General features: G+C 32.2%; 1 long non-coding RNA gene across 3 annotated transcripts; it reads right to left on the bottom strand.

Moving 5' to 3' along the window:
* Positions 1 to 4885: 4885 nt before the first annotated feature.
* Positions 4886 to 21202, bottom strand: LOC140836242 (uncharacterized). Of its 3 annotated transcripts, none has more exons than XR_012119046.1 (6): positions 20923 to 21202; positions 20194 to 20445; positions 18509 to 18898; positions 6728 to 7184; positions 6099 to 6549; positions 4886 to 5614 (listed from the first exon to the last, which is right to left on the bottom strand). It is a non-coding gene; the product is annotated as an uncharacterized lncRNA (long non-coding RNA). The 3 variants fall into 3 exon arrangements; XR_012119048.1 differs by having other exon boundaries at positions 6728 to 6781; XR_012119047.1 differs by lacking the exon at positions 6728 to 7184.
* Positions 21203 to 26532: the final 5330 nt, after the last annotated feature.

The raw sequence follows: 26532 nt of genomic DNA, 5'->3' as shown, positions 1-26532 counted from the left end.
TGTTTTGCAAGTTAGACGTGTATCTAAATTATTGAAGAAATGTAATAAAAAAAAATTAAAAGTTACTGAAAGGCAAGGTAACGAGAGATCGATGAAATATTAATAAATAATTTATATTTATCTAACCCAAACGTTTTTTAGATGCGGTTAATAATCAATTAATGACAAAAAAGATTTCTTATTTGGATCCTATTTTAATGGAAAATATGACGAGTCAATCCGCTTACATGTATTACTTTTACTGTACTTTTGTACTTTTTTTATTTGTCAGATATTAAAATTTGAATTTTCTTCTCTCTTCATTTTTGGTTGCACAATTTAATTTCATATTTACATCTTGAATCTCACGGTTCAATCTCTTTATTATATATGTTAATTTAGATACTTGGAAGTTTTCTGAATTGTTTTAACTTAAATAAATTTTTGTAGACAATGATCATTATTTTCATTATCACGTGAAGGTATTGAGTTTCTTTGATCCAAATGAGTTAACGTACTTCGATTTCACAAAACAATCAAAATGGACGCAATCATATTAGTGTTAATCTAATGTGTATTGCTTTGATTGATCTATGTATAATTAATATGTATTCTTCAGTTTTTATTCATCTACTTTTTATTTGTTAGATATGTAGATTTTTATATTAATAAAGATAAATTTAAATTTTTCGGACAAAAAATGAATCAGGAAATTATATTCATATGCATTGGATTTTGTTATATTTCTCATCAATAATAAATTTATCCCTAAATATGACTTCTTATTATTTTAGTTTGTGTATTTTTTTAAAAAAAATGTTCAAGAAATCAATATATAATATTGTCATTTAGATTCGATTCAATTGAATATATTGTTCTTTAAATTAAAACATATTCAAGGTAAAATTATTTATCACAAAATTTTCAATTTCCGAAATTATCTGATTATAATATTTTACATTACTTCATTTCACAACAATTTTAATTAACATATTTAGTTAGCAGTAATTTTTTTAAAAATCACATTTTAATTTCATTTGGATATATGATATTTATTGATAAAATTTTCTTGGTTTTTTTATGCAACTACAATGCATGTTTTTCTTCTTATTATTCTCATGACGTAGTTATATTCGATCATGTTTTTCTATTTTATAATAATTTCATGTTATGATTCAGATAATTTGAATCAGTTTTTTTTGTCAACCAATAATGATTCCTCAACACATTATTATATTGTTTCTTCAATTTTTTTCCCGAACAATTAAACTTAATACAACATATGTTAAAGTTATTTCCCCGAGATTGTATATGTAAATTTTTTTAATTTATTTTTAATTATCATTGTGTTATGTTGATATTATTTAAAGAAATTATATATGACCTTATGATTTTTCTATGTTTTAATTTTTTTTTGAGATTTCAAGTCATATTTTTTTCTTTTTAATCCAAACAGAAATGTATACCTGAAAATTATCATTTATTATTATTAAAAATTATACAGTTGAGTGAAATATTGAGTTTCTAATTGATAGATTTTTAGTATCATTTATTTGATAAAAATAATGAGAAAATATGATGTATTTGAAAAAAAAATATATAATTATTTCTTGATTCTTAATTATCTTCATTCCTTCATTTTTTCCTCTCATTTTGTTTCAAACACGATTGTAAATCAAAGTTCGTACCCATAAATAATTGGACTATTACGTCGAAGTGAATGTCATTTTTAATCAAATAAAAACCATCTAAGTAAAAAATTTAATTTACATTTTAGATTTGATATATAGATGTGTGTTCATCTTTCTCACTCTTTATTATTTATATTTAGACATCACAAGATAGACTTTTATCATCTGATTTTAAATAATTGACTTGTCTATTTCGTTTATGATGATTAATTATTGATTCATTCAAATTTTTATTATTTTGAGACATAATCATCAAACATTTTGACGGAAAAACTTAAATTACTATTATTTGATTTAGAATGACGCATAACCTAAAATATAATGCAACATAGACTAATTTTAATGTTGTAGTATTTGTCATTTGTCTTGTGAAAGAATAAATTATGGAAATAACATGTTTTTTTGATGGAATATAAATGATAGTTGTGTGAGCATACTGTTGGATTAAAATTTTTTTATTATTGTAATTTTTTGTGTGTGTCAAAAGGATAGAGCTGAAAACTTATTCAATGATGAGTTTAGTTAATTATTGGAAACCTCACAAGTTTAATTTCAAATTAGTTACTAAGAACAATAATATATTGTCATTGGTGTTAAAAGATGTTGATAAACCAAGTGAGACTTCAAAAAAACAAGAAAAAATAAAATGAAGTAAGATACAAAGTGTGAATGACTCAAATAAACAAAATATAAAGTTCATAAGAAAAAATCAAGGCAAGTATTAAAGATATTAATTAACATCAAATCTGACAATGAAAAAGAAACATGAAAATCAGATATGATGATGAGATTTCTGAATTTAATCGAACAAAAAAGCACAAAATAAAATTTTTAACAATACCAAAAAGATATGAAAGATTCAAAAATCAAGCAAGAAAAATATTGAAGAAACTAAATTATGGTTGTTTGAAATGATTATTATATCGTGAAATAACATTTTTTATTGAATAATTTGTGAAAAATTATGTGTTTATATTGATTTACAAATTTACGACCAATATTCATAGTATACTCAGGTTCGTTAGCCACATGCAGCACACATACTTTGCTACTAGTTTCTTTAAAAGTGTGAGTTGATTTATGTATTATCAGAATTGTCCTTCCATTTATTAATTGTGTATTGTTTTTTTTTTTTTTTTTTGTAACTCTAATACTACCTTATATATAGTTTTCTAACTAATATATTATATATTATCATAAATTTTACTTTATTGTATTTAGTTATTGCATTCAATATTTTAATCACATCGTCACATAAATTTTGCAAATAAATTTAAGAAAAATACATTCAAACAATTGTATACATGATTTTTTCTTGAAATAATTTAAGAAGTCACTTTAAAATCAATTTATTAACATTATTATTTAAAAAAAAGAACAACAACGAAATTTAGCAGATAAAATTGTTTTTCATCTTCATTATTACACCAAGTGCTTTAATTTACCACATATAAATATCCAAATACTAAATAGATTATTATAAAGTATATCAAAATATTCTTAAACAAACAAAACATATTCAATTATTATCAGTTTTGTATTATATAAGTAATAAACAACTATTACATATTTAATTATGCATAATTATAATAATGAAGATAATAATTGGTGTAGCTGAAGAGAATGATAGCTAATATTAATGAAATAAATGGAAATGCCTTCAAAGCCAATAGTTAATGTCATTTGTCACGATGATTATTTACAATTATAAATCAAATTCAATCATACACGGGAGATCATGGAATCACCTCACCAGCCAAAAAAAAATTTTGCACATCCATATTAAAGTCATACTAACAATACCAAAGTAAGTTTCCATTTTATTTATTGTTATATTTACATTTATATTTTTTAATCAAATAACGTAAATATGAATATATATCATTAGTATCATCAAGCAGGTTCGACCATTAAATAATTTGCAAAAACAAGATGACATCATTGTTCATTGGAGAGAAGTAATTTTGTTCAACACTTTGTAAGTTTATAAAAATAATTATATATACATCTATTTTGAAAATATATACTTCACAGGTGGATATCTGACCCTTGTTGGAGATCATGACAATCCATTTATGAGATGGTATATCTGATCCTTGTTGGAAATCATGAAAATCCATTTATGAGATGGTATAACGTTAAATGAAGGGCAACTACTTAAACATATTCAATACCAAAATTCAGTTATTGTTTTTTGTAATTTAAAAATTAATATGTACTAATGTAGTATTTTAAAATACACATGAATCATCTAATTTGACAATAAATGTCTAATTGTGCCTTTTTTGTACTAATATTCAGGACTACAACTGAAGTCTACCACGAAGACAACGATGTTGTAAAATCCATCTTATGATAAGATTGAAAATATAAACTCATGGTACAAATATGACACACACACATATATTGTCTTTCCAATTTGAATTCTACAATAATTAATGTGTAACAACTTTGATATACAATTATCTATATTACCTGTGACTTTGAATGTCATCATCCACGTTATAACTCTTCATCGCAATTTTGTTATGCCTCTTGATTGAAGAATACTATGTATTTGTTGTTTTGAGTTTATTTTCCCAAAAAAATGTTGCTAAGTTTTCTTATTTGAATGTGAAATCTGTGTCTTCAATGTATTTATATTCTATATCTTTTTGTATTATCTCTTAGAGTTATGCTATGTTTTTTGATTGACTTATTCTTTATTCTTTTATCAACTACCAACTTTTTACTGCTGAAGAGAAATGAACATGATAAAACTTGGAATGACCATTGGATAGAAAAAATGAAAAAAAAAAATTCAAAGCAACTCAACATAGACAACTGATGGCTGAAAAGAAAACTTTGGAAGAGGCAATGGTGATGTTACATTTCATGAATTGTTGTTTTGAACCAAAACATCTATCATTAAAGATAACATATTTTATATTCCTTTATGCCTCTAAGATGATATAACCGGAATTAAATTTGTTCACTCTTATAATATTACTGATAGAGCAAGTATTACTACATCAAAACATGCATTAAAGAAATAGAAAATAAATCAACCCCGTGGTAAGACGCAAGTTATAATTGTTTCAAATCTGTTACCAAAACTACCAATGAGTTTGATTGAAGCAATTGTGTGAAGCTGAATATCATGATCGTACCAAGGTATTGCAACTATAATTAACTTTAAATGCTTAAAAACATTTAACTATTGTGTATAATTTCTTGAGGCTCTCGCTTATGTTTGGACTGGATTCGGTGTTGAAATATTCGCAAAAGGCAGTTATGAAGAAGCTCGAGCTTGAACTATACTCGCTGAAGCGATACTAAAGGATTGCTTCGATCTTTACAGTTTTTGACAAGAAGCAACTCGACGGGTTCAGTCCGGACACTGATTCAAAAGCAGAATTCATTGAAAGAAAAATCAAGCCTTAGTACATTTGTCTTTACACAGCATATGCCACTCCTGTAGCACAGCGGCATGAAGAGCACGATGTTCAACTTCCTCTACAGTCAATTCAAACAATGTTGAAGGCCCCTTTGATCCACCATCTTCCCCCTCGTTTTCTTCTTTCTCAGTATTTTTCCTCTTTTATCGTCATCTTGCTCCTTTTCCTTCTCTTCTTCATCACCATTCAGATTTGGGAGACTTTGGACGGGGTCGTGCTGCTTTTAGCAAAGCTATCCGTTCCATTGAGATTCTTGCCTCTCAGCAGCAGCTGATTTGACTTCATCTTCGGGCATGTATTCAACACTACCATCGGTGAGGTCATCCATCCATCCCTGAAGATCTGAACCAATCTCTTTTATGACAGATGCATCTCAAGCTCGAACAACGATTTTCATATCATGGTGGTGGTCTCATCTCCAAAGTTGATGTTTCTACTCACTTCACTGGCACCGAAAATCATCAAGCCCACAAAACCTCGATACCATGTTTTAGTGGCGTAGCAATGCTGTTTAAGACCAAAAAGTTGTACAAGAGAGGTTGGTAGCTTGTACGCAAACCAGAAAAGGCTTGGGAGAGATTGTGATTTTCTATGAAACTTCAAACTAGAAATGAAAATTACAAGATTACGGCATGCCCATGATACAAAAACCTTTATCAATTTTTTACAAGCTAATTCCTCTGTAATATATATAAGAACTTTCTCTTAATGTACCCAATAGTATATATGCTTGCACATGCCAGTATATAACCATCCAATTTTTTTAAACTTAATTTAGCCAGTATATAACCATCCAATTTTTTTAAACTTAATTTAGCATCCTTACGCAAAAATTGCGTAAGAAGAACTATATAAAAATCAAAAGAAAATGTCATGAGATCTCTCAGTGGTGGAGAAAGTACTGAAAAAATAAACATATATGGCAGATGAAGAAGATCCATCAAAATGAGGGTATCAGCACAGTAGTGGATGTAGTAAAAGTTGAACACACCTGAAAACCAGTAACTGTCTGGATAATGTGAGAACAAACTTTATGGAAAGGCTTGGAAGACAGATTTCAAGCCGTTGAGAAATGGAGATTCCCCATACTGCTGCGTCGCAGTTTCCTTAAACCCACTTCCTTCATATGTATGCATTCCAGTACATTCCGGTATAGCAGGCAAACTAGGCCACATTCGGAAGTACTCAACAGGTGAAATTTTGTGCGGTAAAAGAAGTTCAGTAATCGAAATTTTGCAAGGCTGACATCTCAAAATTACTGGCTCTCCTATTTCAGGTCTAAGAATATTCTGTCTCATAATTTGAGAATCTTCTTCAGCATAGTCCCCTTCATAATCTGCTGGAGCACCACTACCATAGAATGAATAATACAGGACTAGGACCTAAAGGACACAACGCTCAAAATGGGACACACCAACAGTTACACTGCAGATTACTGGTTCCTAAAGAAATGCAGTAGGTAAAAAGAGAATAAGATACCATACAACTAACAAAAATACTAGAACTATTTTGAATTTGAACAATCTTTAGTACAATTCAGCAATGGAAGGATCGAAAAATGTAGTGACAACTGAGGAAAAACTTAATGTGAGTTAGTTTAACATGGAAACGTGTACATACCACTACCAATATCCTCCGGTTGAGAATCGGCCCGAGCATGGAGTAGCCATGAATCTGTGGTAGCATGTTTGAGCATATAGTTAGTCATAACAGATCCACTTAGTATTTGTGGCATGTCCACATGTAGGACAATAGCTTCTGGAGTTCAAATAGACCCGAGCAGAGTTACTACGAGTCCGAGGAAATGAATGATAAATTGTTGAATTTGACTATACACGGACCCGTGCACAGACCTAGCACAGATCCATGATCGAATAAAACAGTAAATTTCGCAACCAGCCTTAATAATGCTTCTGATATATATAATGTATTATGCATATACAAACACACATTTGCGAGTTCTTATCTTGTTCTCCAGCCATATTTACCCAGTAGACAAAAACTAGAACTGAATCCTCTCATTCTTCATACTTTTCTTCGAAGCCAAGCCTCAAACCTCCATCGGTCCAAGAACCAACTGCAAAACCATGTTTCTCACGTCAAGAACTTCTTAATGATGTATGTCTCCCTCGGTTATTTGATTGTTCAAGTTGATATTTGGCAGATATAGGTCCCAAATACCTTGAATTAAGTATTACAACCTTTAAAATTAAATATGGTATATTTTGATAATGGTATTTGAGTTATTTGGTAACACATGAATTAGAAATCCCTTGTTTTGATTCATTTATTGTTTCTTAAGATAACAGATTCAGTGTTTCATAAAGCATATTTTGATTTTGATTTCTCTAAAGGATAGTGATCGTGTAGAGTGATTTATCAAATTTCAATAGTTTGTTTCACCCAGCCAGATGCTATTACAGATTAAGGTTTCTAACAGATCTTGTGTATTAGATTTACAGATTTTTATTTGCTTTGTTTTTCTCTCCTTTCCTATCAGCGAGTTCCGACCTCTCTGATTCGGTCACCGAGAAGTCAGACGACTCGTCCTTTCAAGTAGTGGAGATCTCATGTACGAGAGCTAGGGAAAGAGGCAACTGCTTTTGCCCTTCACAATGTCCTTCCTTGTGTGTCGGAGATATAAAGAGAGTGCATAGGACTGAAAGTGAGAAGAAATAGTAAGTACGGATGGTACCACTACCACTAGGAGGCAAGATCAAACAAAGTAGGAAAACGACTCTTCTTTTGACAATCCACAGTTTGTAAGCTTGATCCCGGTCTCGGGATTTCCCAAGTCAGGTAGTGATTCCGCAAGAGTTTGGTCCAATTCCCGTTGGAGGGATCAGACCTTTCAACCGGGCGGAGATTGGGTCCGGCCTTAGGTCTACATGAATTGCCTCGTTTAAAAGCTGAATTTTTTTTAAGGTTAATGGATAAATAAGTTATTTTAGTACTAGTTTTTAAATAAAATACCAAAAATATCATTATTGAAGTGTTTGCAAAAGATAGAGTTTGATGGTGTATTGTGAACGTAAATAATGTAAAGTTGCGTTTGGATGAAGATATTTGAATCTATGGATTCAAATTCAATTGTGCTTTAATGAATTTATGTTAAATGGATTTCAAATTCACCATTCCTTTAATTTATGTGAATACAATTGTGATTACACTGGATTTAAAATTCACCCAAAGTAGGCATCATTTCAAATTCATCCTTCAAATCTTTCTCCAAATCAAATATCTCTCTTCAAATCAAATCCTTTTATCAATGTGCAACCTAAACAAAATATGAGAGGTAAGAGTTTCCAGAAAAATTTCCAATTATTTACCAAAATACCAGAATCACATTTGAATAATCAGGATCAAAGAGACCAACTTATGGATTTGAATTAAACTAAGTTCAACAAAATTCGGGGTTAAGAAACACAAAAAAAGGATTTCCGCTTTCTTTGGAAGTTGCAAACACTCCCTAAATATTCTTTTATTGAGGCGGAATTTTGTGGATTATACAGAGCTATGACTGGCCCGTGATGTAGATATTTGTCGACAAGGCACAATGAAATTGATCCTGGTTCGTTAGGTATCTAGAACAGGATAGTTCACTCGTATGCTTGTGCAGCCGGTCCTCAATCTATTGGGTTTTGATACCCTGCAGCTCGTGTCTAATGTTACATCCCAAAACATGTATTGCCATGCATTTTCGGGCTGCGTCATTTCAAAATTTCCCTTTGTTTTTATATTAATTATTTCATACCAAGTGTGTGGTTATCCTTTTGAGACTGTTATTTTCTTTGTGCGTAGATAATAACAGATAGAATAGGGTAACAAGTGATGCTCGCAAGTCATACAACCAAGTTATGAATGCTGGGTCATTTTTCGAATCCTTCTTGTCCTCCTGGTTCCATATATCCCTTGAAAAATACTTTGGCATGGTTGTATGTTTAAATGTAACTATCATATAACTTGATGTCATGCATGGTTAAAGTTTTACTATTTTCAGTACTATATGCCGGAAACTTAATTTCAGTGGTTTGACAAACTAAGAGACTAATTTATTGGACTAACTGATCACGAACTGACAGTTGTCTAACTGAAGATTAATGCGCAGTTTACTAAAGGCAACTGAAACCAGCCGAACTGAATTTACAAAGTCAACTGACTGATAAGTTGGAAACTGATCAGTTGATATATTCAGTTGAGAGCTTACCAACGTCTTCATATCAGCTGATCACTCAGCTGTACACGTCATCAGTTGAAAAGGACATTCAACCGACAACAGTACAAAGCAGACTGCAACTCGTAGTGGAACGCCGCATTCAGAGTCTACAGTGTACGACTGTCAGAAGAATATTGACGAGGCAATCAACGGATATAAAGATTCAAATATTATTTAATGTTACCGTTGAAGAGAAGCCTATAAATAGGTGAGGAAAGTAGTTGAGAAATAACTCTTGAACAACTAAGTGATCTATCTATTCTCAAGTTTGACGTTACCCTGCTAAAATTATAGCTCTCACTCAAAATCAAAAGCTCACTCTTATTCGATTAATCTGTAGCATTTGAGGCTACTTTTTGAGCTTACTAGCACAAATCATTGTATTACTTATTTGATCTTAACTAGATCAGTTGTGCTAAGTCCAGTTGAACTATGAGAAAGTTTGTAAACTAAGAGTTTCAGTTCTGACAGTATTAAGTCCAAAAAGAAGTGGGTGTGTACAAGTTTTTGTATTGATCAAAGTCTTTTAGTGCATATATTATCCTTGTGATAGAAGGGGTGACGTATGAGTTATTGAATCTCCGAACATCCATAAATCTTCGTGTTATTCCTTCAGTTATTTATTCTATTTTTCAGTCAGTTTATTTCCGCATCTGTATTCAGTTAAACTGATTGTTATCGACTGACAAGATTCCTAGTATCAGTTTGTAACAGAACTGACACTTCATTCGAAAAGATTACGAAAATCGTGTGTGTTTATTCAACCCCCCTTCTAAAAACATATCGACCTTTCAACCGATCCTATTAAGTGGTATCAGAGCGGTTGAATCTTGTCTCAGAATATTCTTATTTGCAAACTGATCAACATCTCCTCATTCAACAAAATATCGATGTTTTCTAGAGAAGATTTTGACGACTGGAAAATCAGAATGCAAGCTCATTTAGCTGCACAAGATGACGACATGTGGTATGTCATCAATGATGGTCCCATGAAGATTCTAAAAACAAACACTGCAGTTGCCATTACTGACAGGGCACCTCATCGCATAGAAAAGCCCAGAGGGGAATGGACAACTGAGGACAAAAGGAAAGCCAACCTAGACAATGTGGCTAAAGATATCTTATATAAAACGCTGGATAAAGTCACTTTCAGCAAAATCAAGATGTGCAAAACTGACAAAGAAATATGGGAAAAACTGATTCAACTGTGTAAAGGAAACGAGCAAACAAAAGAGAACAAGCTATCAGTTGTTGTTCAAAAGTTTGACAACATCAAGATGAAAGCTGGTGAATCCATGCATGATTATGATGAAAGGATCAGTGGTATTGTCAATGAACTGAATGCACTTGGAAAGGTGTATTCAAACAAAGAAATGGCACTGAAAGTGATCAGAGGTCTTCCCAAAGAGTGAGATGTCAAGACCATGGCAATGAGAGAGTCAAAAGATCTTAATAAGATCGAACTTCATGACTTGTCTGCTGATCTAAAGGCTTACGAGTTTGAACCACAAACCAGAGAAGGATAGCCTTCTGTATCAAGTGCCACAACTGCTTTAACTGCTGTCAGACTAGAACCAACTGGTTCAGCTGACAAATTTGTTGATCAACTGAGCAATGATGCTATGTCACTGTTTTTCAAGAAATTTGGGAGGTTCCTGAGGAGGAATCAAGGAAACTTCCAGAAGCAATATCAGAAAAACCAATCCAAAGAAGAATCCTATGTTTGCTACAACTGTGACAAATCTGGTCATTTCATAGCAGACCGTCCTAAGCCAAATAAGGACAGTCGAGTATCAACTGATAAGGGAAAGAAGCCCTTTGAGCACAAAAGAAGGACCAATGATAACAAAAAATCATTCGAGAAGAAGCATGAAGTGCTTTTGGCTGAAGAGAGCAAATCTAAGTGGGCTAAAACTGACAGTGATGAGTCAGAACCAGAAAGCCCAAGCAGTTCAAGTGATGATGAAAAGGAAGTCAAGTGCTTAATGGCAGATGATGCTGAACTGGAGTCAGCAAGTGAACATGCATTTCACTTCAGCTCTACTGATTTCACTCGTGAGGAACTCATTACCACCTTGCATGACATGGTAAATGAGTATCACAAACTTGCTCGATCATTTCAGAAGGTTAGAACTGAGCAAACTGATCCCAATGACAACAAGACAGAAACTGATGAGTCAGTTGAACTGTTGAGTCTGAAAAGGGAGATTGCACAGCAAAAAACTGAAATGACTGAAAATCAAGCTTTGATATGTCACTTAAAAACAGAGATTTCAAAACATACTGAACTGATTCAAGCTTGGGGAACAAGTCTTCAGTTCATTGACTGAAATGCAGAATTCTCAAAAATCAGTTGATGATAAAACTGGTTTAGGTTTTAACAGTTTTGATGAAAATTCTGCAAGTGATGCTCAACCAAAGTTGAATAAAAGCAAAGGAAAGTACATTACCTTTGTAAAACCAACCATGGTAAATGAATTTTCAGAACCTAGTAAACCAGCTGTTCAATTGATTGAAAGTAAGAACATAGGCAAACGGCATGGTATTGGATATAGCTCTGAGAGTCCAACTGATACAAGAAACTGGTCACCTAAACGGCCCAGTCACAAAAATCAGTACTCAAGGAATGACTATTACAATTACTACAACTGTAAGCCAGTTCAAAAATGATATCAAAAGAATAGCCAGTTGAAAAAAAATACAAATCATACCGTCTCATCCTCACATCACACACATTTTGCTAAAAATTAGAGAAAAACCATTTGGAATACAGTAACTGGGAAATCAGTTAGACTGATTCAAGTCTGGATTCCTAAAGGACTAATCAGTTTAGGACCCAAATGAATATGGGTACCAAAATTATATACTGTGTGTGATTGCAGGTAACAGGAACAAGCAAGGAATCAACTTGGTATCTAGACAGTGGTTGTTCACGATATATGACAGGAGATGCAAATTTGCTATCTCAACTGATCAAATATAATGGACCAAACATCAGTTTTGGAGACAACTCCAAAGGTAAAACTGTGGATAAGGGTAAGCTTATCCATGGTAACTTTACAATTAAAGATATTTTGCTAGTTGATAATTTCAAGTATAACTTGATAAACATCAGTCAGTTATGCGACAATAATTTCTCAGTTCAGTTTGACAGACACACGTGTTAAGTTAGAGACTCAACTGATAAGGTCATCCTAACTGGAAATCGTTGTGGTAATACTTACAAAGTCAGTTGGACTGAACAACCTTATGCACCAGTTTGTTTTATTGCTTCCAAATCTTCCAAACTCTGGTTATGGAATAAGAGATTGAACCACTTAAACTTTAAATCTATTACCTATCTGAGTAATCACGATCTTGTAACTGGTTTGCCCAAAATAAATTTTTCAAAAGACAAAATTTGTTCAGCATGTCAGTTGGAAAAACAAGTAAGATCTTCATTCAAAAACCGAGGTTGTAAATCATCTTCCCGATTCTTAGAACTGTTGCACATGGACTTTTTTGGTCCAATACCAGTCATTAGTTTAGGGGGATGAAATACATCCTAGTAGTTATGGATGACTTTTCAAGATTTACTTGGTAATTTTTCTTAAATCGAAAGACCAAACTGCTACACAACTGATTAAGCTTTTCAAAAGACTTTTAAATGAAAAATCAGTTGGGATTGATCGAATAAGGTCTGACAGAGGGACTGAATCATCAATCAAAATCTTTCAACTTTTTTAGAAAAATACTGGAATCAAGCATGAGCTTTCAGCAGCTAGAACACCTCAGCAAAATGGTGTAGCTGAGAGAAGAAATTGGACCCTTAAAAAAACTGCTAGAACAATGTTTGCTGATTCTGGTATTTCTCAAAGGTTTTGGGCTGAAGCAGTAAACACTGCGTGTTATACTCAGAACAGAATTAATAAAAATCATGTGAAAACACCATATGAGATCTGGCATGGAAGAAAAATTGTGGTTTCTTATTTCAAGATATTTGACTACAGATGTTTTATTCTTGATAATGGTAAAAATAATTTAAAAACCTTTGATGCTAAATCTGCAGAAAGAATATTTCTCGGATATTCTTCAGTTAGCAAAGCATATAGAGTTTTCAATAAAAATTATTTAAATGTTGAAGAATCCATCAATGTTGTTTTTGATGAAACTGTACTAACTGATAAGCCAACTGATCCAGTTGAGCTAGTTGATCGATTCACAGAGATCAGTTTGGAGGATGAAAGTGAAGAAGAAAATCATATCAACAAAAATATCCTTCAAACACCTGAACCAGAGATACTAGATCAAACAGTTGAACAGGAACCTGCTCCTGATAATTTGTTGGTGGAGCAAACAGATGATATTCAGTTTCCAACTGATACGGCTCCAACTGAAACTGAAAACATTCAGTTGCCAACAAAAGCAGTTGCTGATATGAAAGCAGCAAACACTGAACTCAGATGGAAGAAATCACATCGACGAGAATTGGTGACAGGTAATCCATCTGACCCGGTAAGAACAAGAAACCAAATGCTTAATTTGTTTACTCATTCTGTTTTGTCTCACAACTGGAACCAAAGAAAACTGACGAGGCCCTTGCTGATCCTAGCTGGATAAATGCTATGCAAGAGGAGTTAATTCAGTTTACCCATAACAATGTCTGGGACTTAGTTCCAAGACCAATTTGAAAAACAATTATATGTACAAAATGGTTATTCAGAAATAAACCGAACGAAGATGGTTCAGTTGCACGCATCAAAGCAAGATTGGTAGCACAAGGATATAGGCAGGAAGAAGGAATTGACTATGATGAAACATATGCACCAGTTGCAAGACTGGAAGCAATTAGAATGTTCCTTGCCTATGCATCATTCAAGAACTTCAAGGTCTATCAAATAGATGTAAAAAGTGCATTTCTGAATGGTCAGTTGCAAGAAGAAGTGTATGTTGAACAACCTCCAGGTTTTATCAATCACTCTTCTCCTGATCATGTCTATCATTTGAACAAAGCTTTATATGGTCTTAAACAAGCACCAAGAGCTTGGTATGAGACACTTTCAAAATTCTTAACTGATCATGATTTTACTGTTGGATCAGTTGACAAGACGTTCAAATTTTCTAAGAATGATCATATTCTACTAGTGCAAATTTATGTTGATGATATTATATTTGGGTCAACTCACCCCAAATTATGTGAGAAGTTTGCAAAGTTAATGTAGGACAAATTCAAGATGAGCATGATGGGTGAACTGACATTTTTCCTCGGTCTGCAAGTGAAACAACTGAAAAATGGTATCTTTATCAGTCAGACCAAATACACGAAGGAATTGCTCAAGAAATTTGGCATGGAAACATGTTCAGCTGCAAGAACTCCCATGAGTTCATCAGTTAAATTGGACAATGATCAAGGGGGAATATCAGTTGAGACGTCACTCTACAGATGTTTAATAGGTTCATTATTGTACCTAATTGCTAGTCATCCTGATATTGTGTTTGCTGTTTGCATGTGTGCTAGATTTCAAGCAAATCTTAAGCAATCGTATTTTACTGTTGCCAAAATAATTTTAAAATATTTAAAAGGCACTCAAAATGTGGGATTATGGTACGCTAAAGACTCTTCTTTCAATTTAGTTGGATATTCAGATGCAGATTATGCAGGATGTAAGCTAGATTGTAAAAGCACCAGTGGATCATGTCAGTTTCTAGGAGACAGACTGATCTCTTGGTTCAGCAAGAAGCAAACATACATAGCTGCTTCCACAACTGAAGCAGAATACCTAGCTGCTAGAAGTTGATGTACCCAACTGCTCTGGATTCAACAACAACTGAAAGATTATGGAGTTGATGCTAAAGAATCTCCCATATTTTGTGACAATATGAGCACGATTGCAATAACTTATAATACAGTTCTTCACTCAAGGACCAAGCACATTGATGTCAGACATCACTTCATCAGAGATCATGCTCTGAAGAAAGCTATCAGACTGGAATATGTGTCAACTGAACAACAAGTTGCTGACATCTTCACTAAGCCATTGGCGAGACTAAGTTTTCTCACTTTCACAATATACTTGGTTTAATTGATTTATCTTAATCACTTCTATTGCTGCTTTGTCAGTTTATCATTTATTATCTAAAATGTTATCAACTAATGTCAGTTACTCATTCTTCATTTCACTTGTTCAGTTCTTTAACTATGTATCAACTGACTTCAGTTGGTCATATATCAGTTGTTCAGTTCGCAAGAAGTTGGATAGATGATTTGCTAAATATTGCCAACCCCACAAGTTGTGTCCACTTGGAAAAATGATGTGTTGTTAACTAACATGCTGGATGAATTTAGTTACTCCCAGAAAGCTGCCTCGCTTGTCGGTAAACCTTTAAATGGAGATTACTGCATTTTTATCCCTAAAGCGATTAAAAGTCGGACATGTGATGGGCTCGTTGATATAGTCTCATAGCTTTGAACTAATCTATTGTGCACTACAAAGTCTGCTTCTAGAAAAAAACTTGCATTTCGGGTTCATTCTGTCAAACAAATCGAGTTCTTCCCCAAGCCCGATCTTATCATAAGCCGTTTATGTTCAATCTTAACATCTTACTCCCATCGAGCATGATATGAGTCACAATACGACGTCCAAGGCTGGCGAAACGCCCTACTCAGAACACTTATTTCAGTTCCGACTACTGTGGTAAGTGACTAAACAGAGGGCACAACAGTCAAACGGTACGAAAAATTGTCTGTTGTGGCTAAGTTAAGGGTCCGACGATGGTTAAGTGTTGGCTAAGGTAATACGCGGCTAGGGCAATCTCGTCCGGAAAAAAGGAGTTGACTTTGTAGAAGTCGTCCAGAGACGATGAAGGGTAAGGGTTGGTCAACGAAGTGTTTTGGGTGGAGAAGCGCGGTGGAGATTGATGAATTGAAAGGCGAATAAAGGGGTTAACTAGAAGTTGTACATAGACTATGACGGAGAAGGGAAAGGGTTGGTCGGAAAACTGGTATAGGGGGAGAAGAGCGGCGGGTATGGATGAATGAAAATGTGAGAATGGACTAGTCCGTTAGTCAAGTGGTCAACAATTTAGATTTTCTACACTTTAACATTCCCAATCAATTGCTTAACACATACGAAACTTGTTTACATTTAGTCTATGTTTGACGCGGGACAAGATAAGTATTTTATCAGGCATAGATTTTCATTGGTATTCAGTTTAGATGATAACTCTTAGTATTTTAATTACATTAGGACTCTTAGTATTTCAATTGCATTAGGATTAGTATTTCTTAATCATATTAGGACTCTTATTTGTTACTTGCATTCAAACATGGAATTCAGCATTTATAATATTTTCAATTTCATAATATATTTTCTCTCAATTAAGTCGAGTTTTATTGTTTCGTTTGAAACTCCCCTGCTGCTGCACTAAGAGTGACATCGGGGATAGGATTTTGCCTGGATTTGATGGCTAACGATGGTTCTAGTGGGGAACAACTCGTTGACGACGAACGACATGTCAACAGAGTTGAACAATGGCTCAATAGGATCGAACCACAACTTGATAGTATAAAAGATTCACTACGCAACTCATGCAGATGACGAATGCATTGATCGCAGGACGAGAGGAGGAGCTGTCATATGCAGATACCAACTGCATGAAGAATAGCAACTCCGAAAAGGACGGTGATGAGATGTTTGACAATTTAGAAAACTCTAGGCACGTAGGCCCAAATTTGCAAGACCCTAATGACAACACTTGTATAAATCTCAATTTCCAAAGAGGTTGATACAAATAATGTGCCAAACTTTTCCACCAAAAAGATATCTTCTGAAGTTGTCCATGCTAGTGATCCAGAGTATGCCATGGATTTGATTTATCTTCCTCCTACTGTTGTTAGCCATGATGGAAAGGAATTTGTAGAGTTCAATGACTTCATAACGAGGTGGAGAAGATTATCAAGGAGGCTGATCTTCATCACAAGGCAACAGCAGACAAATATGGGCATGAGAGGATTTTTAATATAGAAGATTTGGTAATGATGGATTTGCGCAAGAATGGACTTCTAGTTGCACTTGTAACAACCACAAACACAAGAAAATTAGTCCCATCAAAGTTCTCATGAAAATTGGTGATAAAATTGATTTTCCAAGTTATATGAATATCTCATATTTTGAACGATTTTGATATTTTCGACTACTTTCCACTGGACTAGTAAACTCGAGGACGAGTTTTTTCAAGAGGAGAAGATTGAAGCATGACAAGATTAATATTTCACTAGGATTATATTTTTATTAGTATTCTATTTAGATGAGAACTCTTAATATTTTAATTACATTAGAACTCTTATTATAATATTAGATTAGGGATATGATTATAACCCTATATAAGTCCGTTACATGCATTCAAACATTTTTAAAAAATTCTCTCTCTAGGCTTTTTTTTCTTGCATAGTAAATCCCCAATAAAAATAAAATAAAAGTTTATACTCGAATGAATCGCAAGTGCACGAGTCAAGTTATAATATACTGTTCGAAGTACGAATATCGTTCTCACAATCATTAGACAAATATAACTTAAACACAATTATTTAGTTAACTAAAACGAAAATTGAAGGTCAAATAAAATAATTTAACAAATTCGATATAAATAATATAAATCAAATTAATAAACAAACAATTGTTAGAATCATGGTTTTCTACCCCTGAATCTTTTCTAATTATTGAATTTCAATTAGTAAATCATGCTTTTGATGGAATTCTCTAGTATATCAATACACTCTGTCGAGCTATATTAATCTAATTAACAAAATACAGTAACCAAGTATTCTGTGTTATTTAATGATTGCAATCGCATTAACGAACCGTGAAATCCTCTAACTTTCGACCTATTAGACTATGACTATCAACATGTATCCAACCTCATATATCTATTCAAGTTGTAGATCCATGAATTATGTTATCATATCATGCTTAAAATCTCCTATCGGTTTCAATTATAACACATACAATCCTTTCGAAGTAGATCATACTCTAAAGTTGCAAGAAAAATCAACAACATAATCAAGTATACTTAAACCAAATTCAATCTTCAAAAATAATTCACACAATAAATGTTTGGGGACAAGATCCCCTTAATCCTAACTAAAGAAAAGAGACAAGAGGAAAACCTCCTTAATCCTAACTAAAGAAAAGAGACAAAAGGAAAACCTCTTATTATGTTCATATTATTCGGTTGAGTTCTCTTGCTCTCCCCATTCTCCTTGCTTTCGGCTCCTTCTTCTGTGCATCATCCCTCAATAATAATAAAATCCCCCTTCGTGTATTAGGGCTGCTATCATTTATCGTCCAAAACTCCACCACAGAAAGAAATAAATCGCCCAGGCCAATGTTTCCATATTACGTCGCACTGAGGCAGGCAAAAATACCCTCCATAGCACGATCTCCTCGCATTTCTTTTTCAGTCAGACGTGCTGGGGCGGGCAAAAACACCCGCCCTAGTGCGAGCTCCTCGCAGGTCTCTCTCTTGCATGCTGGGGCGGGTAAAAACACCCGTGCTCGTACTTTTGCAAATAATTTCCTTCTTTTTATCAAGTCCACCTGCAAATCAATCGAAACATGTAAAAGGACAAACAATATGCATAAATTATGACTAAAACAAATAAAAATTTTCGATGCCCTAAACTTATGCAATAATGGATTAAAAATAACATAATAAAATATGCAAAAACGACCCTTGTCACAAAGATAACTAGAAGCAACTCTCTACCAGCATTGAGACCAGTTCTTCGCTAAACAAGCTCTTACTAGTTACACAGTTGAGGTCATCCTTTATTCTTGCATCTTCAAAAAAGTGATGCTATATCCGTTTCTGCTAGAGGTTGACCTCGGCGAACACTTACTTTTGAGAAAAGGTCAACACAGAGAGCAATTCTACATATGCATGCTTTTGACATGCATATGATCTGATTCAGCTCTCAAGTTTCTAACCATAAGTAGCAGCTTTTCAAACAATGAAACCTAAACTCAAAATAATGATGCCACAGCAATTGTCAATCACGGTCAGAATTGTAACTGAGAAAAAATCACAGGTATAAAGATCACTCATATAAGATAGGGAACTATTTACTTCATCTAGTACAATGAATCTACCATGCAAGAGACGTTATTTCTATCCCAAGACAACATTGAGGCTGGATTAGAACATGAAACGTATATGAAAAGCTTAATCTAAGTTGTGTCTAGATCCATGATATTCGAGTTTGTAACAAAGTTCTGCCAGAGAGGGTGTTTGCTCAATCAAATAGGTGGATCTTGTTGCTTGTCAAGCATATCACATACATAAGCCATCATAAGTATCACATCCATGATTAGTTTTGAAAATTTACAAAGATAAACAAACTAATCAGTAGCCAGATCAAGCTAAAAAAAGACAGAATAAAGAACTGATCGGCTAAGACAAGCACACGAACCTACATGCTAAGATCAAGAAGATGCAAATTTGTAACAGCAGCTCTAACAATGCTCTCACGAGCAGAAGAGTATTCCTGCTTGTCCCAAAGAGTAAGAATTGAAATTATGGATGCAGAAGCCCACTCGTTCTCACGGGCAGAGGAGTACTCCTGTCTGTACTAACATATCATCAAGTGGACACTCGTTCTGATTCAGAACTGGATAAATTTGCTCATAATAGGATAAGGACCATATCATAACAGAACATTCTGAGCAAAAAGAATAAAAATTAACATTACAAAAGTAACTCGCTGCAATTGCATGAGAACATGGAATCTTGTCAATATCAAATTCTCTATAGGTACATCTCTTCGATTCCAAATCCACAATATCACTGTTCGTTTGTAAAGCAAATTTGATGCAACTGGTGTTATATAGTTTACCTCATATCTCATCTACAACTTGGATAGATTTGTGCTTGTATTGTTGGTCACAGTTTCATCAGTCGTATTTATTAAATCCGTCATGTGAGTTAGACATCTTGGACGGAGATGTGCAAGATACACCTCATCTTGTTCATTTGCTGAAGAACGCCTCTGGTGCCACCTCGTATTTTCAAGAATCCAAGACTCATGTCACGGAAGAAAACTTCGCGCAGAGTTCCAGTATATATTTATTAATGGGTGGCTCCTGCACTGGAATGGAACAAAATGAAATTTGAATACTTCAAATCCAATACACAAACATGCAGTGAAACAATTATGATAATTAGTGTTCCATGGCACTACATTTGCGTCATATTAAATTTTTTGTGAACTTTTAGATAAGTTGGATAAAAAATCGGAAAGAGAGATGCACAAAAATTACTAGTAAACATATATCAACACAGTTAGCTAACAAATATTATGAATGGTAAAACTATGAAGAGACTTTGGTGTCATTTAATATATCAAAATTAATTAGTATGAGATGTTCAAGTTTAATAATAGAGTATAAATGTTAAAAAAATAAGTAAAATAAAAAGCAAACATTTGTATATTACCATGCTTCTTTATCGATGGGTGGTCCGGTCCAGTAACAAATAAAAATCACAATACATTCAACCAAGTCCGATGACTTCTTTTTCTTTGTGATAAAGAGAACAAATTGCAAAATTTTAAATAATAAAATACCTGAGACGGGGCCCCGTGAACCTAAGTTTCTTCGGCATGAATCCTCCATGGACGATGAAAAAAAAAGTCGAAAAACACAAAAAACAAAAAAACCGATTGTAGTGAAGCAGAGGAGGAATAAACATTCAATGAAGGGTAAAACTAATTTTCAAATAGGAAAACAACAAATACATTTATGATTAAGAAATTAATATATTCTGTACTCTTCTTGGGATAAAAACAATTTGATTTTTTCAACGCTTATCGGGTCAATTAAAGAGAAGAGACGCTGGGAAGCCATTTTGAAAAATGAGATTGAGAGTAAGACGGTTGAACTAACGTGGGGTTTAGGATGTGAAGCGGGCTTTGATTTTGAAGACAAACTAGTTTTTCACCCGTGCCATGCATGGACAATTATTTTATCTAATTTATTATTAAAATTAGTATGTATGATAATTTGTTTATTTTCTCTATAACGTGATTTTTTATCAAAGTGAAATATTTATTGTTTACATATAAATATATATTTTAACAATGAAACACTAAATAAAAGAGTCATTTTTATATTTCGGCTGAAAATTAATATCACGCTTGTATTAGACAATGAATGAAATAATGTGTTTATCAATTATATTATATTCACATATAAATTTATGTACTATGTAGAAAACAATAACTGTAACAAAATAAAATGATAAACATCATACAAACTTTTAATGTTGTTTTAATTTCAATAAATAATTTAAATTAAAATACAAATAAACTAAATGGATTATAGATCATACAATTAGAAAAATACAAATTACAAATTTTAAAAAACTTCCTTAAATACAACATTTGTCATTGAATTTTTCGGGTTGCTATCACTATCACATATCAAAATTTTTAGACTCTAAGGATTCGTAACTCTAGATACATCAATGTACAACTGACCATGACTAAAAACAGGATTTTTAAAAAAAAAGTCCTACATAAGATAATGATTGCCCTAGGGGTGTCAAAATGTGACACGACCCGTCAACCCGACACGACCGAACACGAAAAAAATCAGGTTCGGGTTGGGTTCGGGTTGGGTTCGGGTTGGGTGGGTTCGGGTTAGTGCCATGTTAGGCGGGTTTCGGGTTGGGTCGGGTTGGGTCGCGGGTTGACCCGTGAACTTTTTTTTTTGAAAATATTACCTATATTTTTATATATTGTATGTTTGAACAAAATTTATTGTATATTTATATGATAAATTTTCATCATTTAATATTTATTTTGAATATTTTTATTTTTTTAACAATTTTTTATTTGATTTAGTAAATATATTTTTAATTTTTTACGATTAAACTTTCAAATTTAAATCGTTTTTATGTTATTATGTGTCTAAATTAAAATATTATTATTATTTTTATTTTTTTGAATTTTTTACATTAATTTTTTTTAAAAAAATTAATAAAATTCGGGTTAAGCGGGTTAGACGGGTTGAGTCGGGTTATACGGGTTCGTGTTCGGGTTGGGGGTGTTCGGGTTGCTTCGGGTTCGGGTTGAAAAAAAATAAAAAAAAATTCGCGGGTTGACCCGAAACCAGACCCAACCCACCTGATTGACACCCATAGATTGCCCCTAACTTTTGTTGATTATCATTGCATATGATACCATCAAAGATACTGAACTGTCTTCATTGAAATTTAAAAGTAATCTTTAGATTAGAAGGCGTCAATGATATTCTTGGAATAAGTACTTTATGACATGCATTACTTCCGGTAAAATTTTTCCTTCCAAAACATGGTTTTCGAACCTTTTCACGATCAATCTAATGTCATTGCATAATCTAATAGAATGATCTATGTTGGAGATAAAATACTTTATTAATTAAAAGAAATCATATCATTTGTAATATCACTTAACGTATATATTGATGTTGGAATCAACATCTTGACTGAACCATGAAAACTGAATTGTTGAGAGTAGCCTCTCAAATCCATATTTTCTGTTTAAATATTTACAACAAAAAATAATTAAAATAAATGGAACTAATTCTAAAAGAAACATTTATAATGATAAATCAAAAGATAAATGTATTCAAGTATTAAAAAATAGTAATTGGTATTTAATATAAATTTATTTAACATGGATTATTAACAATAGCCTACTATACAACTCCATAATCAATTTTGGCCTTGAAGTAATTTAATTAACAAAATTTTCCTGTTGAGTATGTCAAATTTCATACATATATTTTAATTTTAATTATGTCAATTAACAATTTTTCCTTGTTTATATTATTTTGCATTAACAAAAAAATAATAAAAATGGTAGTTTATATTAAATTGACATACAATTATTTTTAAATCATCATAATAATTCGAGAATTGTTGATCTAAGATTAAAGTTAATATGTTGAAGAGAAAAATGATTTTATACTATCATTGAAATAAATATATTAGCTTTCAAAAATAAAATCAAATTAAAAGTTAGTTCATCAAAATATAGATGAATTTTTTTAATTATAATAACCTTACATCTATATATTTGTGTCATTAAATTTAAACTAATAAAATAATTTCAACGGAACATAATTTTTGAAACGTGTTTCAAATTTGTAGAATTCATATTTAAATTTTGAATAAAAATTTGAATTTTGTTTTATAATTCCCATAATGGAATTTAATTTCTGGATTTGAAATTTGAAATATAATTTAATATAGCTTGTAATTCGTAGGAGAGATTCAAATTTCAAGCAGACATTAATATACAGTTTTAATAATGAATTAAATATATTTAGATATTTATTATAATATATATTACTACATTTTTCGTGTATTTTTTTTTAGAAGGTCATTTAGGCGGGAACTTACTAAATTTAGGAACTCAGCTTTTATATCTATACTTCTATACTATATTATTAAGTGTGAGGACTTCATAGTAACTACCTAAAGAGGACACCAATTTTTTTTCCACTTTTACCCTTATATGATACTAATATTACACTTTTGTTTTTTGTTTTTTTTTTTTTTAATTTCAACACACACTTTTATTTTTATTTTTTTTATTTCAACCATTAAATATAAATTTAGTCCTTCCAAAATTTGTCAAATTTCAATTTAGTACATCGATAATAATAAAAAAATTTGTAAACACACGCAACGCGTGTGCATAGTAACTAGTATATATAAATTTGGACATGGGTTTAATGGAAAGTGTTTCAATTACCTTTGATAATCTTATGTAATTATAAATTTGCAGGAATGATGGTTTAGTCTAAACATTATATTAATTTACCTCATCGATCATAATGATCGATCTCAACTCAGAGGAATGATATATATAATATTTATATATATAATATTAAGAATAAAGTAAAAGTTAAGTCGGTTTAATTGATGAATTCAACCGTAAACATTTATATACCGAGGTGAGGAGAATAAGGATTCTCGATTTTTTTCTGACTTTGTGATTTATTGGATTATTCAATCGACGAACTTCATATTTGAATTTGTTGACAGGATTTTTTTGATTTACGATATAAATTTTATATTTTTGACTATTTTTTAAATTCGTTAATTTCTGAAATAAATCCGATAAATTCTTAAATCATACCGAAATTGAAGATTATTGTATAATCTATGATTTTGACGAAGAAGGAAAAATTGTCGTGAATTAATTGAAATTATTATCAATTTATTGTAGCGAGAGATTTCAATCATTGAATGGCAATATTATTTTGCCGCTTGTTATGGAATCACATTATATATTCGGTGTTTGTTATATATATTTTCGTTTTAAACGAACTTTTCATAATCTAGCATATGTTTTCATATAGGTTGATGTTTGACTATTTGATGTTTGTATATTGAGGCTGTTCTGAATATGTTGATACCATGACAACCATCTTATAATTATTGTTGAATTATATAGACATGTCACAAGCCTCGAGATCAAAGAGATAGTCATATTATATACATTCGATTATCAGACACATGTTGACGAATGAGTATATGTCATTATTGTTTAGTATTGATGAATATTATTGCATTAAACGATGATAAATCACCGGAAATGAGTGATTTGATATTATATCTGTTTATTATTGTTGATGTTGCCGAATGTTAGTTATTGGGCAACTATTTGTTGTTACTAAGTAGGAGAGCGATATTTGTTGATGTTGTTGGTCGCAGTAGTAAGAGAGCGACATTTGTTGATGTTGTTTGTTGCAATATCAATGGACCTATGTATTGTTGAGATTGTTTGTCGCAATAATAGGAGAACAATGTATGTTGATGTTGTTTGTCGTAATAGTAGTAGAGCGACGTATGATGATATTCTTGGTTGTGATATCAATTGTTGTTTAGAAGCAGTGAAGGGATGTTCAGATAGTACGAATGAGTCGTAAAGTATTTCTCTTATGATTTCAGTTAATATAATTTTTATTTATTACGATAATGTTTGTTGCATATATTTATCCTTCAGGGATTGTTTCTATTGGACAAGTTACAGGACTTGTGCGGAGACATGATAGAGATGAAAAATTAGGTGGTCCAATCAAAAAAGTCATGTAGTTGATGGTGCATAAAGACAATATATTTTATTGTCGTATTCAAGTTATGTATTGTATAGTGATTTTAATGTTTCTGTTACACTGATGTAAATAGTATGTTGATTGCATTATTTTGTCGTATATTATATTATTATGATCCCCAAATTTTTTTATGCATATTACATCACATACGTGACAATGTTTGAGACGTCAAGTATTAAATGGAGCATTAATTTTTTTAGGGTGTTTAGTTATGATTAAATAGCAAGGATATAACATACATGAGGTTCGATATTGGAAAACAAAAATCAAAATATAAGAGATTTGAATATAGAATCGCATTTTGGAAAAATAAAAATTAGAGGCTCTCACTTTATCATTTTATTTTAATTTTTTTAATAAAAAGTTGGGGTATGGGAGAGAGACATGGAGTCACGATGCATGTCATGATGTTATAAATTGTAGAGTCGTTAGATCATATAATTCACCACATCAAATCTAAAATCTGGGGGCCGATGGCTTTGGTGAGAAAATATCTTCTGTACGCAATATCCCTAATTCATGAGTCGTAGTTTTTTTTTTTTTTTTTTTTAACTTTCTACGAGCAATATATGTGGTAAATTTCTTCGAATTATACAAGAAAATCTTCCAATATTTCATCTCGGCTTTGAGAGGGCATTGAAGCGGTTGAGGGAAGAGCAAACCACCCATCACCTACATTATACTTGGCATCTTTATCAAAATATCAAAGTCATCAAAGGAATTCGGGAAATTCATTGTTTTATGCAACAACAAAAGCATACAAAGTCTCTGCATTCGATGATCTCAGAATAGACAAAAACTTGTGTGAGATGGTCTCACGGATCATACTTGTGAGACGAATATCTTATTTGGGTCATCCATGAAAAATTATTACTTTTTATACAAAGAGTATTACTTTTTATTGTTAATATGGGTAAGATTGACACAAATTAAGATCCGTGAGACGGTCTCACATGAGACCCACTCCTCAGAATATATGCGATATGCCGCACACTAAATTACCAAAAAAATTGGCCGTTATTATCTTAAAACACCAAAATTTACCCTCTAAAGTATTTGCAATATCTACA

This window comes from Primulina eburnea, chromosome 7, assembly GCF_022965805.1.
Source record: "Primulina eburnea isolate SZY01 chromosome 7, ASM2296580v1, whole genome shotgun sequence".
NCBI classification, from domain to species: domain Eukaryota; kingdom Viridiplantae; phylum Streptophyta; class Magnoliopsida; order Lamiales; family Gesneriaceae; genus Primulina; species Primulina eburnea.
This window is presented reverse-complemented; position numbering and strand designations above follow the sequence as displayed.